The 10,878-nt window shown below is 41.3% G+C and overlaps 1 long non-coding RNA gene across 1 annotated transcript; it reads left to right on the top strand.

Moving 5' to 3' along the window:
* Positions 1-10,278: 10,278 nt before the first annotated feature.
* Positions 10,279-10,824, top strand: LOC144058857 (uncharacterized). The gene is made up of 3 exons (XR_013295499.1): positions 10,279-10,364; positions 10,621-10,649; positions 10,777-10,824. It is a non-coding gene; the product is annotated as an uncharacterized LOC144058857 (long non-coding RNA).
* The last annotated feature ends 54 nt before the right edge of the window (positions 10,825-10,878 follow it).

Consider the following 10,878-nt stretch of genomic DNA (forward strand, 5'->3'; position numbering starts at 1 on the left):
TTACCAGGCGGCCTTGGTTGCCCTGCAACAGTGAAGAAGAGAAAAGGAGGCCATTTTGCCTACCGAGTGGGTGGGAACACACGGGCACACAATCACAAACAAAAGCACATTTCTCCTTTTGGAGTTGGCACTAGTGTATAAATGAGCTTAGTGGTGGAACCAAATCTCAATGTTTATGTTTTGTTACATAGTGCTTTATCTACACCATGTGTTGCTCAAAGTACTTAGTTTGCAAAGCCTCATATTCATTATTTTGTAAACATCAGCGTGTACACAGATGCGCTAATGCAGCCGCTTCCACCTATGAAAAGGTTCCTCTTTAGTTTCAAATCGCTAACTTTAACCTCCAGCTTCCCTCACCGTACACTGGCCAACGGCAGAACCCGCCAGGTTATTTTCAACTAGTTTTAAATCCACCCCATTTGTTTCGCACAAGCTGCGAGCTAGCGCTAAGCTAAGCTGAGCATTTTCGTATTTTGTCTCCCTTGCTTGCCAGCGTCAGAGGCCAACAGCAAGTAAACAAGAGTCAAGGACGCATCTGTCGAGGAAGGACACATCTGTACTCGCTCCTGCACTCGCTCGTGACTTCTAACTATTTTGTTGATTTTTACTTTGGGATTTTTAACTACATTGCTGCAACGTGCCTAGCGGGAAAAGAGCTGATGAGATTGAGGAGATCAAATCTTCTCTTGCAAAACTCAAAGAAATGGTCACCGAAATACTGGAAATGAAAAAGAGCATCGAGCCACTTCTGCATGAAATTCAGCAATTGAAGAGAGAGACGCAAGAAAAAGATCGACGCATTGTCGGCTTGGAACGAAAAGTGGATGATTTAGAACAGAATCTTCGTATCAACGACGTGATACTCACATGTATCCAAATCAAGCCGCGCTGCGAGCGGCGGCCGGCTCAAGCGCAAATTATTCTGACCAAACATCAGTAAATGAGAATGTGGAAGTGACAACTCGATTTAGAGATTTGGGATGAACTGTGGATCCAGCGCACATTCACGCGTGCTTTTCGCTTCCAATTGGGGGGGAGAAAAAGATTGCTCTTTTGAGAGATAGCTGCAAGCTGAAAGGTAAACATGTCTACGTCAATGAAAATCTCACAAAACGAAATGCTGGCATTGCCAAAAGAACATGCGCTCGCCTTGCTCGCCCGGTTGGGTGGGCCTGCTGGGGGCGTCATGGAACCGATTGACCAATTCCAAATGATTCTGACTCAAATCCGAAAAATTTTCGTTATATATAGAGAAAAATAAACTGGCAGTCCAACGTGTCAACAAATGTAGTCTGAGCAACAAGATTTCTTAAACCTGTGTGGGGGGAAATGATAAACAATGATAACAGGTTAAATTTTTGCTACAGCTTTGCTGGTAGAACCGAAAGACAAAGCAAATGATGGTGGCCGTCTGAAATACACTTAAAAACATAAGCAGCTTGTCAGCTCCCGATTTACGCGTGTTCCACTTCAAACCCTGCAGATACGAGTGCACGAATGATCCGAACTCATTAAACCCATTACAGTACACTCTTGACTTTAGACATTCATAATGACAGCAAAGACAAGCCGATGCATACTTCAGAAATAACATCATCTTTTTTTTTTTTTTTTTTTTTTTTTACAGGAGAGCTCAGTATTGTTCATTCGATTTGACATCATAACTGTTGGTTGGAACTAGAACAGAAGGATTGTAATAACCTCAGACTTCGAGATTTACTCTTTATTACAACATCAATTAAGCGCCATAATTGTTTTAAAAACCCAATGATTTCCGCCACCGTGACTGCCTGGTGGAAGGCACTAGAATTGACAAAAGCCCAAGTGGAGCCCTGTGGACTTTCTCCCCTATGGCATAACCCCGACTTTCAACTTAACAACCAACCGTTTCATTTAGCTGTGTGGGAGCAGAAAGGAATTACACATCTCCACCATCTCTTCTCAGATAATATGTTTATATCATATACATCCTTGCTCCAAAAATACAATATAAAAAACGGAAATTTCTTACATTATCTACAAGTTAAAAATATGATAAAGAAAAAAATTCCAACACTTCGGGGTACGCTCCAACCGCCTGTTTTAGCTAAAGATATTAACAAGCTTTCTCCGACAACAACAAAAAAACTTTCAAAAATATATAAGTTACTTTCATATACTGATAAAATGTCTTTACCCATCTCGAAATGGGAGACTGACTTGTCTGTAGCACAAATTTACAACTTATCCAATATAAAATTATCCATAGAACATACATTACTCAATATATGATGAAGAAAATGGGACTCTCAGACTCCGACATTTGTCTCCAATGCTTACAAAACACTACAGACACTTATGTTCATGCTTTATGGTTATGTACTCCGGTTATGTATTTCTGGACTAAAGTCTTAGAAAAACTTTCCGCTATTTTGGACTGTAGGATACCTTTATCTCCAAACTTGTGTTTGCTAGGTGACCTAACAACACATAAACAATTTCAATCTACACTTGTAGCCCTTACTATCGCTAAAAAAACAATTCTTGTTAACTGGAAAAAAAAAAAAACTCTGAATATCGACCAATGGTCTAACCTCCTCATAAATCACATTTTAAAAGAAATAACATCATCTTGTTTGCCATCTGCTTTTGTGTGAATGCAAAATAGCTGCCACATCCTGGCACTTCCGACGACAGATCCCTCTGGTGCAGCGCGACAGCATCATGATAATTCTATCTGTAAATCATGTCCATGTTTGTGTTCAAATTTTGTTTCAGTTTTTCCCGTTTTTAATGCACATCGAGGGATGTTTTTACGGTATTTGATTTTATAGTGCGATGAAGAGCTGCAACGATGTGCTTTCACTTCTTCCATTACACGGATATCGCGATGCATCACAGATGATTATTTTGTCCATTTCTGTAAGTTGGCAACGCATGTAAACAAGCAAACACGTCCAAATGAAAGGGAAGTGCCTCAGGATAAGAAGAAGATCCACATCAATATGAAGGCTACACAAAACAAACGTCTCCAAGCGCTTTCCAAACTCTTCCTGTTTGCGTCTATCTGCCCATAACAATACCTTCTCCCAAAATGGGTCTGGAAATGACACACGACCTCCTCCATCTCTCGCCATCTTTCAAGCTCTCATTTGAAGGGATCTCTGCTTTCCCCCCGCTGTACTTGCTTCCTTTGTGCTGCCGCTCTCACTGTGATTTTTGTCTTCCTCGCTGTGATTTTTGTCTTCCCCGCTTTGGTTTGCGGCCGCTTTGAGGAACCTGCAAAAGAAAATGCTACCAAACAGTTGGACTCTCTGGATGAGACAGTTGGCTCGAGAGGGATAATGATGAGCCGGTAATGACTCAAAGATGATGAAAGTGAGGCACCACATGTCGACTTGCGCTCCAGTGAATTCGGAGCTTGTTTGATGGCACATCTGATCAAAATGTGTCACAGGAAAAAAATGATTCACTGGAGTTTACAGTGTATAATAGCGCACCAGGAAATTTACTTGGAGCAGACATTGGACTGGACACAGCAGACATTTGGACGCAGTCGCCTCAAACGGCATGTCGCTGACATCATTTGAAGACACTGGCTTTCATTTTTATGTTTTGTTTGGCAGCAAAGTCTCACATTAAGATGCCTTTTGGGGTCTCCCATCCAAGTACTAACCAGGCCCGACCCTGCTTAGCTTCCGAGATCGGGCGTTCTCAGGGTAGTATGGCCGTAAGCTTTTTCGCTTTTCTTTCTTTTCTTTGGTCCCTCTTCGGGTCTCCTGGCGGCCCCACGGCTCTGGCTGGATTTTGAAGTGTTCGGTTTGGGTGAACGGTATGGGAATTTTTTTTTTTTTTTACACGCACGCACGCACGCACACACACACACACACACACACACACATACAAAAAAAAAAAAAAAAAAAAGGGAGAACAATGATGATGTCAAATGATCAATACTGAGCTCTCCCCGAAAAGAAAAAAAAAAAAAAGATGCCTTTTGGGGTGCTACGGTGAACGAGTGGTTCCTGTCCGTACTTACGTCCTTGTGATCTCGTGAGAGGTCATCCATCGCGGCCCAAGTACCGTTTCCGAAAGCAAACGCAAGAACGGACGGAATACCCGGATGTTATGCTTCCTGGTTCTGATGCATTGCCATAATGTATACCACCAGACTGGATGTTATATAATTACGAGTAAAATATTAAACAAGTATCATTTGAAATTATACATGGGATTTATTCAATTTAGGATTATATTGAAAAAAAAAAAGGTTCTGGAAAGACACCAATGTGAGGTGCAGGTTTTGTTCTGATTCTCCGGAAATTGTGGTAAATCTATAAAAATGATCATTGAATGTGTGTGTATATAGGTATTAACATATATTTATACATGATATTGTTAATTACAGTTGTTAAACTAAGTTGTGTGATAAAAGGACTAGATTTAATTAAGTTAAGTTATTTACGCTCATAAAAGGGGATGATGCAAACGTGATGCTCCTCGGCTGCCATTCGTTCCTTGAAGTCCTAAATGCATCTTGTTATATTTTCCCGGCCAAGCCTTCGCCAAGCAACAACCAGATGCATCCTGGGTTTAAGTTGGCAAAAGAGAAGGACATCCGGGAATTCCGTGTGGTCTTGGCTTATGCATACTTTCGAATGGAACCGTACTCGGGCCGCCATTGATGACCTTCCACGAGACCACAAGGACACACGTAAGGTTTTTGACTGATGTACGTTGTACAAACACATTTTGAAACATCCAAATAGTAGTACAAATTCAATGGAATCTAGTCGCATGATATAACTGTGATGAATGACGGAAATACGCCAGCAAGGTAATACGTGCTGGGAAGGTACGTAAAAGACGGACGGGGCTTGCCGGGAAACTGCTCGTTGCGTCACAAGAACGTACTCTGTCTTCTTGATATGGAGAAACGGCATTCGTTTTACGATACGACGAAACAGGCCACACGCATTCAACACACTGATACTACAGTGTAGAATGTGAGATGGCAACCCCACGTGGACGGTGTATATGTTGGAATTATATCCATAAAGCTTTAAAAAAAAAAAAAAATTATATATTTTGATCACAACCTTACGGTTTGCAACTACTATGGGTCTGATAAGAAATCTAATCGCAAGGATTATCGATATTGGCATCGTGACTTGTAAATCAGAGGTGTCGTCCCTGTAGAAGTTATGTGAGATGATGGAGGGCTGTGGAGAATGATAGGAAATGCGGTTATCATACTCATGGAGAGGAAAAATGTTAACTCTTTGACTGCCAGACGTTTTCAGAAAAGGGATGCCGTGGGTGCCAGCCGATTTTAAGCATTTTGACTGATCTTTCAAGGTCCATAGAAAATTATGTGTTTGGACTATGGAAACACACATACTGCCAAAACAAGATTGGACTCTCATCTTCCATCAGAAAAAAAAAAGTTTGTTTCTACCTTATTCCGTTTTTGAGTAATCAACAATAGAAAATGGTTAGTTTCACCTGTTTTGAAAAAAAAACGTATTTTAACGTCTTTGGTATTCCTCCATAGGATTTTACGAAACGTTTTTGGCAGTCACAATTCAGGTGCACAATTTTGAAAGAAAAGAAAGGACTTGGCAGTGAAACAAGTAAAGGATGCAGTTATGAAGACAGCTTTATACTGACTGATGATATTAAATTGTTATTTTATGGAGTTTGGGGGGGAAATCAGCTTGAAACCGTCAATAACCTCACATTGATTAGCATGATAGTGCCTCGTTGTAATGTTTCTATTATTAAGCCCCTTGCCCAAAAGATGCTTGATTGATTGCTTCGGATACTTTGTTTTCATTTCTTTTTGCTCACATTAGACTTGACGTTAGAAGTAAGAGTATGATAGAGTTCCTGCTAGTCACTTGTTTGTTAGCCTGTTGCTAGCTTAAAGTTGAGCATTTGAAGCAATCACCTTGTTGAGATTGCTTTAAATTTGGGCTGGTGCCTTCGTGCTTGCATTCGTTTTTGCCAATTATTGGGTCAATTGGGTAAATGCCACTGACTTCCGACTTCCATAAATCACACACTTGCGCTTTTTCTGGTCACTGTTTGCGTCATTTAGGTCCTGTCCCAATACTCGCACTTCCACCGCACTTCCTCAGGCTAAATTCCACGTGAAAGTGATGATGTGTACACTGTGTGGTTTCAAAGTTTTTAGTTTAGGACGTGACTTATAGAGGTCGGAAGTCATGTACCCATTCCATACACATGCATTGAATATTCTAAATGGTTCTAAATATTCTAGAGTGTCGTATGAGCACGAGTGGTGCGTGAGCGCCCTCTAGTGGCACACGCAAGAATCACAGAATTAAATGTTCAAACTGCGTACCGATTTTCGTAAACGTTTTATTTTATTTTACTCAGTACAGTAGATTTGCTAAGTCCAATTCAGTTGTATTTAACTTTATTATACCCAAAGAACCTTTGATCAAACATTTATTTAGGTACAATACTTGTATGGCCAATACTTTATCGGCCGTGGCTCAGGGTGTGGAGACGGTCGTCCAGTAACCAGAAGGTTGGCTGTTCGATCCCCGCTCTCCCCAAGTCATGTGTCCTTGTGTCCTTGGGCAAGGCACTTCACACACAATGCCTCCAGTGCCACTTACACCGGTGTATGCAAGGTGTGAATTTTCGGCGGCGGTGGGAGGGGCCGTAGGCGCACACTGGCAGCTACGCTTCTGTCAGCCTGCCTTAGGGCAGCCGTGGCTACTTAAGTAGCTGACCGCCACCACAGTGTGAATGTGTGAGTGGATGAATAACGTATGCGTTCCGTTGTAAAGCGTCTTTGAGTGTCTAGAAAAGCGCTATATAAATCCCGTGCATTAATATGTTTTAATTGAATAATTACTATATTTAAATGCAGGTTTTTGTTTTTCTTATTTTTAAGTGCAGTGTTAATGTTCAAACAGTGCATAATGCTGCAATAGCTCATATCATTTTTTTGTTTTGTTTTCTTTTTTTTTTTTTTTTCAGATGGAGTGGTTTAAAAAAAAAGAGAAAACCAAAGCCCTGTGACAGACTGGCGAGTGGCGACAATTTCAGGGTGTATCTCACCTCCAGGTCATGTTTGTAAATGAGAATTAGTTCTCAAACATTTTACCTGGTTGATTAAAGGTTAAATAAATGAATGAATAAAAACCTCTGGTCTAAGTCAGCTGGGAACGGATTGCTCGCATTCAGCAACACATTTATTCATTGTTGTACCTTGGTCTACACAAGTACATACGGCTACAGTCAATAGAGAATACGGCAAAAGACAACTTATGTTCGCAACAAAAGTGAAAGGAACCCGCCCCGAATGAGGCCCGTGATTGTTCTTTTGTCATTTTCAGCGGGTGTGTTTGTGAACGCAACCTAAGAAATGTGAACATTCCTCCTCATCTCTTCAGTTTTGACTCGAGTGCTGCAGCGATCCATCATGTGCTGCTTTGCTCCTCGCAGTGTTTGGGTCAGCCAAGTAATGCGTGCAAAGCTTTAATTTTAGATCTCGGTGCCGCACTGAAGCAAAAGTGGGTCTCGGCACTCATTTCTTGTGTGATGAACTAAATAGATCCGACTGGCTGCGACGTACGTTGTGGCATTCCGACATGAACTAATCGTCCTGTAATGCAGGTCGTGAGAATTGACCTCTATGAAGTCGTATGCAATTAGTTGGGCTAAGCACTCATATTGCTTTTTGCGTTTTTTTTTTTTTTTTGTAAGCAAGGAACGTGTCTTTGCATTCGCTGCGTGCCACCAAAAAGAAATAAATATCAATCCAAAGGGAGCGTAGGCCCTCGTTTTGGCCAATGAAGCAGATGGTGAAGCGTATGAACTTCCACTGAACTATTTGTCCTTGTCTCTGCTTGAAGTGCAAAAAATCTGAGCTGGAAAAGAAAACAAAACCCAAGGTTGATATGACGAAGGAGTTTCTCCAGTACACTATTGTTGTTTTTATGATTGCGGGGCTTTTTCTCCATCACACCTGCCTGTGTTTGACTTGTTTCCATGGCATCCACCTAATTAAAGAACAAAGAATGGTTTGCAAAGAACAGCCAAGCGGCTATATGAGACTGCAGTATTCCTGTGCAAGCATCATATACTGCCTCTCACTTATATACAGCACACACAACTCAGCGATGAGTCACCATCATCGCACCATCGCTGGGGCGCACACACACACACACACACACACACACACTCACACAACCTGTTCCACACTCACACACACACAACACACCTCCACAGTTCTGCAGTGTGTGCACAAGACGGGATGGAAGAAAACAACATGCCGCTTCGATGTAACATATTCAAGCCGCACATGCAGACCTCATAAACGGGCTCATGTTCTTTTTTTACATTCAAATCAGAACGAATCTATCTTCAGTAACATGAGCTCAGATTCTTCGCGGGAGTTTAATAACGATAAGAATGTTGTCATGTGAAAAAGTTATTCGTTTTTTTTGCTGGTAGGTGGCTGCCTGCCAACCATTTGAACCTGCCTGGTACCCTCCAAATCTTTCTAAGGGATTGCCATCAGGGAAAGCCACACTGCCACCCAGTGGCCATGCAAAACATTGCATACAGACGTCCGGTTGTGAAAATGTATTGTGAAAAAAACACGTGGGTGGAAACCTAAAGATATAAATACATCAGTCCATTCAAACGTTTACACAATCGGCTTGTCAATAACCGCATGTGGGCCAAGAGGTTATTTTGCTGCTACATAAAGATGACGTCACAAGTTCCAAATATGAATCAGTAACACTCTGGGCTTAACGTACTTTTCCAAGTAGCATTGTCACATCTTGTCCTCACTCAAACAACTTAGTCTTCAAATAGATGCGCATACAGTCTCTTCTGTGAAGACACTCGTGATGTTACCATGATGTGAATCACTCACTAACGACTGCCAACTGCCCAAATACATTGCTTTGCTAATTGGGTGGTTCGGCAACCTTTTTTCAGGGACGGACACCCTTGACCTTCGCTGGCGCTGACCATCCGCTGCTGGACTATTGAAATTCCTCTTTCAAAGGACTACAGTATGTAAAATAAAATATTTCTTTTATGACATAGTCAAGTGATTTTGGAGTAAGATCATGAATGCCAGAAACGTTCCATTTTATTGACTTTTTAAAAATGCATGTGGACGTTAGACATTGGCAAAATAAGGAAATTAAGCTCCCATCGTTTAATGTGGTGTTCTATTTGTTTATATAGTTAATTCCGCTGACTGATTTTAATATTGATGCAAGTTTAATTGTACTCAGAGGTGAAATAAAAAACACCAACTTTCGTGGTAACTTTTGAGAATGTTGTTGATTCTCTCTTGTCAAAAGTCACACAATATTTACGATGAAGACGCAAAAGGATGACTGAATTAAAAACAACATTCATTTAAAAGATAAAACATAATCAAGCATATTGGTATTGTTGAAGCCAATATTTGGGAAAGGAAATGAAGGCTACAACAGGTACGAAGCTTCTCGCTAGGGCACTGCAAGCCTGCTTAAAATGTAAAAAAATCAAATTGTGCATTTGATACTTTTCATGTAGTAAATTTGTTTTTAACTTTTCAAGTTCTGTGCATTTTCTATGTACCATTCAGTTGTATTTAATTTTCACATACAATACATTTGCGTCTGTTTGTTTTTAAGCATTCATTTCAATGGAATCGTTGTTTCAGCAAAGTACAGTTTCTGCTTGTCCTTTACGTAAACACAATGTTAAAGTTCAAACTGCGCATAATGTTGCCATTCAATATGCTCTTTTTTTCCTGTAAAGACCCAGCGTGGGGTTCTTAGTGCCGTCTAGTGGTCAAAGAATATCATTTGAAATGCAGGAGCACGCACACTACGGTGGCTCAGAGAGACCACATTTCGTAAGCCTACCACCAATTCTCATTTTGCGTGAGCCAACGAGCATCTCGGCGAGCGACGGCGACGTGGCATCCCTTGTAAAGGCCGCAGCGGCTAACAAGGGCGGCTAGCGAGAGTTAGCCGGAGCCGTAGGCTGGAGTGGCTAACGAGAGTCCTCTTTGGCTCAGTGGGTACTGTGGTGGAGCTTCGACCAGTAAACAAAGAGTTGAGGGTTCCAATCCCACCTTAGACTGCTTGGTTATAAACCCACTAACAAGAGCGCCAAGTGGGAGGAGCTGCAAAACAAAAAAAAGCTGGTAAAAGCTTGCAAGAGCAAAGCAGCAAGTGACAAGCAACGGGCCCAAATCGCGGGGAGTTAGTGACGAGCACCTGCAGGCCGCAGCTGTGGAAGGTAAACTGCGCTCGACCCTTTCGCTCCAAGTTGTCCTTTGGGCATCCGTAGCAGGAAGATGGCGGCCAAACATGGCAGCTCTAAGTAAGGTGAGACTACACCCATGTCATTGAATAAGTGATTACTAGACCTACGATTATATATATATATATATAAAATATATATGTTCATGTGATACATCTTGTTTGCATACTATAGACATAGTTGTTGTTTTTAAATGAATGAATTATTAGTTCACCACTAGATGGCACTAGGAATCAATGAATGTCCCTTTAAATGAAAACCTCTGAATTACAATTTCTGATCCAAACTAACTTGTTGTATTTGCTTCACACTTTACTGTAGAGGGAGCCCTGAAATGAAGCGTCAAGAAGGTAAAACACGTGTGACTTTTCTTGAAGTGTTCCGACTTGCGGAATGAGTTTGACACCGAAGTGGACGTTTTAACCTCGGGAAACATTTAGAAGTGGACTAACTTGTTTTTTTGTGTTTCTTTTCCAGATGTGGCCTCAGCAGCACTATTGTGCTCCAATCCTGTTGTCCCTGCAGTGTATTCCGTGACGGGGGGGTGATCATGAAGATTTCCATTAGAGCAGATTGAAA

The sequence above is a fragment of the Vanacampus margaritifer genome, chromosome 1 (assembly GCF_051991255.1).
Source record: "Vanacampus margaritifer isolate UIUO_Vmar chromosome 1, RoL_Vmar_1.0, whole genome shotgun sequence".
NCBI classification, from domain to species: Eukaryota; Metazoa; Chordata; class Actinopteri; order Syngnathiformes; family Syngnathidae; genus Vanacampus; species Vanacampus margaritifer.